The sequence below is a fragment of the Emys orbicularis genome, chromosome 15 (genome assembly GCF_028017835.1).
Source record: "Emys orbicularis isolate rEmyOrb1 chromosome 15, rEmyOrb1.hap1, whole genome shotgun sequence".
Classification (NCBI taxonomy): Eukaryota; Metazoa; Chordata; order Testudines; family Emydidae; genus Emys; species Emys orbicularis.
In genome coordinates this window covers 12374563-12379080 of record NC_088697.1, presented here as the reverse complement: position 1 = coordinate 12379080, position 4518 = coordinate 12374563, and positions in this window count along the sequence as shown.

Below are 4518 nucleotides of genomic sequence, written 5' to 3'. Positions count from 1 at the left end.
AAACAACAATGACTTTATTGCCTCTGCAAGTGGTGATCGAAGGGGGGAGGGGAGGGCGGTTGGCTTACAGGGAAGTAGAGTGAACCAAGGGGGCGGGTTTTCATCAAGGAAACAAACAGAACTTTCACACCGTCGTCTGGCCAGTCATGAAACTGGTTTTCAAAGCTTCTCTGATGTGCACCGCGCCCTCCTGTACTCTTCTAACCGCCCTGGTGTCTGGCTGCATGTAATCAGCTGCCAGGCGATTTGCCTCAACCTCCCACCCTGCCATAAACGTCTCCCCCTTACTCTCACAGATATTGTGGAGCGCACAGCAAGCAGTAATAACAATGGGAATATTGTTTTCGCTGAGGTCTAACCGAGTCAGTAAACTGCACCAGCATGCTTTTAAATGTCCAAATGCACATTCTACCACCATTCTGCACTTGCTCAGCCTATAGTTGAACAGCTCCTGACTCCTGTCCAGGCTGCCTGTGTATGGCTTCATGAGCCATGGGAGCAAGGGGTAAGCTGGGTCCCGAAGGATAACGATAGGCATTTCAACATCCCCAACCGTTATTTTCTGGTCTGGGAAGAAAGTCCCTTGCTGCAAATGTTGAAACAGACCAGAGTTCCTGAAGATGCGAGCGTCATGTATCTTTCCCAGCCATCCCACATGGATGTTGGTGAAATGTCCCTTGTGATCCACCAATGCTTGCAGCACCATTGAAAAGTACCCCTTTCAGTTTATGTACTCGCTGCCTTGGTGGTCTGGTGCCAAGATAGGGATATGCGTTCCGTCTACCACCCCACCACAGTTAGGGAATCCCATTGCAGCAAAGCCATCCACTATGACCTGCACATTTCCCAGAGTCACTACCCTTGATAGCAGCAGCTCAGTGATTGCGTTGGCTACTTGCATCACAGCAGCCCCCACAGTAGATTTGCCCACTCCAAATTGATTCCCGACTGACCGGTAGCTGTCTGGCGTTGCAAGCTTCCACAGGGCTATCACTACTCACTTGTGAACTGTGAGGGCTGCTTTCATCTTGGTATTCTTGTGCTTCAGGGCAGGGGAAAGCAAGTCACAAAGTTCCATGAAAGTGCCCTTACGCATCGCAGTCCCACCAGTCTGTGCTTGTTTCCCGGGCCCAGAATTGGCGTTCCATGGCATGAACCTGCCCCATTACCACCATGATGTCCAAATTGCCGGGACCCATACTTTGAGAGAAATCTGTGTCCATGTCCTCATCACTCTCGTCACCGCGCTGCCGTTGCCTCCTCGCCTGCTTTTGCAGGTTCTGGTTCTGCATATACTGCTGGATAATGCGTGTGGTGTTTAAAACGCTCATAACTGCCGCGGGGATCTGAGTGGGCTCCATGCTAGCCGTGTTATGGCGTCTGCAGGAGAGCAGAGTGGCAGCAGAAGCGGCGGGTGGATGATGCTGCTGACAGCAATATGGCGCCAGCACAGAAAAAGGCACGAAACTATTGTCGGCTGTTTTCATGGAGGGAGGGAGGAGCAAGGGGTAGGCTGGCAGCAGACGGTGCAGTAAGACTGCTAGCCGTCGTCGTCTCCTGGGTGCTCGCCAGCAGACAGTGCAGTACGACTGTAGCCGTCATTGTTTCCAGGCAGACTGAATCTCCATGAGACGAAAGTTAAGAAGAGAATGACCTGGAGTCACTCCCATTTATGTTCAGGCGCCCCAACAGACCTCACCGAGGTCAGCCAAGAGCACTCAGGAGATGACAATGACGACTGCTACCAGTCGTACTGCACCATCTGCTGCCTCAAGGCAATGAGCTGCTGCTGTGTAGCAATGCAGTCCCACGTCTGCCAGCACACAGGACACGTACGGTGACAGTGAGCTGAGTGGGCTCCATGCTTGCCGTGGTATGGCGTCTGCACGGGTAACACAGGAAAAAAGCCGCAAAAGGATTGTCTGCCATTGCTTTCACAGAGGGAAAGGGGGGTTGACGACATGAACCCAGAACCACCCGCGACAATGTTTTTGCCCCATCAGGTATTGGGATCTCAACCCTGAATTCCAATGGGCGGCAGAGACTGCGGGGACTGTGGGATAGCTACCCAGAGTGCAATGCTCCGGAAGTCGACACTAGCCTCGGTACTGTGGACGCACTCCGCCGACTTAATGATCTTAAGTGGGGACACACACAATTGACTGTATAAAATCGATTTCTAAAAAATCGACTTCTATAAAATTGACCTAATTTCGTAGTGTAGACATACCAATAGTTTGGGTCAATATTGTCTCAGCTGATTCAAGGACAATATTCCACAGTATGTGACTCGGAACTAAGCAAAATGCTCATGTATTTGGGTCGCAAGGCAGTTGTGGCCCAGGCCTACCAGGAGGTTACTTCTGAAGATCTCTCTTTCGTAATCAAGCAATAGCCAGCCATGCTCACCTGGGAAGCCAGCAAGCAGGAAATTGAATTTAAAATTCCCAGGGCTTGCAAGGGGTTGGGTGGGTTGGCTACAGGGCAGTGGAGTTCAAACCGCTGACAAGAGTGGCAGCATGGGAATTGTGAGACACTTTCTAGAGGCCAATAAAATCAAAAATATAAGGTGTGGTGTCTACACTGGCTGTTTGTCAACAATAAAGGGAGGGGAAAAGACAAAAGTCTCTCGTGAGGTGGAAGATTTTGTCACCAAAACTGGGTGGGTTTTTTTGAGAAAAGTTCAATTGCAGTGTGTACGCTATCGCTGTTTTCTCATCAAAAGGCAGTTTTTGGCAGCATTTTAAAAAAATTAAAAATAAGCCTTTGACAGCCAGAGAATAACAGAGTTCTCACTCTTTTTGGTTGGGTACAGCAAAGTCAGATATTTTATTCTCTCAAGCAGCTGCGTAAAGGGAGAGAGTGCACTAGGACACAGGGTCTCCCCTTCCTAGGCAGGTCTCTCCACAGGTAAACAATTACAGCAAGCATTTATACCTTTTGTTACAGACAATAATAAGCAACAGCTGCATTTTGTTTATACATAGGGTCATTCTGATATCTCGTTTTTCTCACTTATGTTGACTCTTAGTCTACATTCCATATTGTCTGCACATTATCTACACAAGGTCGCAACAACTTCTCACACAGTTCTTTCCCACTCGCCTCACACAATCCTCGCTTCTACAAATCTCGCCTTCTTAGGATTTCAGTTAGCCTGACTCTTGCTAACAAAGACTGTTTGCATTTGAAATTCCCTTCCAATTCCTGTCAGGCCTTGCTCTGCTTCCACAACAGGAATGAATGACATGGGATGGATCACTCGCTAATTAACCTGTTTATTCCCCTTGAAGCATCTGGCATTGGCCATTGTCAGAAGACACGATACTGGGCTAGATGGACCATTGGTCTAACCCAGTCTGGCCATTCTTATGTTTCTGTCCCCTGCCTCCCCCCGAGTAGTTTATGAAAGGTGACTAATCCTGTAAAGTTTAGTTGATGTAATTTACCCTCTTTGGACTAAGGCGTTCTAAAGCAAAACCTCACTCAAAAGGGGCTGGTGTATGGCAGTATGTAGGAGAAATAGTGTATATCAAAATAAAGACCTAGTATAGATTTTAATTATTTCTATTTCAAATGGAATTTTTTGATAAGCTTTTAAAATAATGTTTCTGTTGAGGAATAAATTCCATAAGGAGATAGGTTGTGTAACCTTTTACCCAGTTATACTGTAACAGCCGCTGAGTTCCCCAGTTCTCGTGTTTGCTTTGCTTTGCAAACACGAGGTCCCATCTGGCAGGAGGTGTCTTACTTTAAAATGGTGATTGGGTACCAGATAGCAGCTTTTCTGTTTTTTTAAGTTTTGTTCTTTTGTTTTTTCATGGGTGCCAAGGCCCTGTTCAGTTTGAGGAGGCCAGCTATTAGAACATGTCCATTTAACCCTCAGAGTAGGCTATGGAAACCTCTTCAGAACTTTTGTTTTTCATTTTTGATATCTTTGAGGTCCTCACATCCATACTGCATGTGGTTTGCTACAATGAATACTTTAAGAAAACTTCTAGGTGAAGTGAAAGTTTAACAAAGTGACTTTGGTCCAATGTGTTCCTTGCTTCAACCGGCTCTGGACACGTTGTCTATTTCCAAGGAGTTTTCACACCTGATTTGCCTGGAAACCTCAGGGAGTCACTGTAAAGTGGGGTAAGCTGGAATCATCAATTGTAAAGATCAAGATAAAGGTGGAAGTCCTTCACCTTTGAGGTCAACGATCTGTCTAACAGAGACTGATGTACCATGACCCCAAGACTGATCCCCTCTGGGGAAGGAAGTCACATCATCAACTGGCTATGACAGCCTTGACCAGTCTGCCTGTACCTTATGGAAAAAAAAACAAGCACACTAGCTTGGCGTGCTGGTCCAGCTATGCCATCGCCTGGTTCCTTCCCTGCAGCTACCTCTACTCCACTCCCTTGGCATTCTAGTAACTTACTGTTCCTTTTTCTATTTTTTGTCTTTTGTTTTTATTTGCTGGAAGACATTCCAGCCTTTCTATTACATTAGAGTGTAACAGTGTGGCTCAGT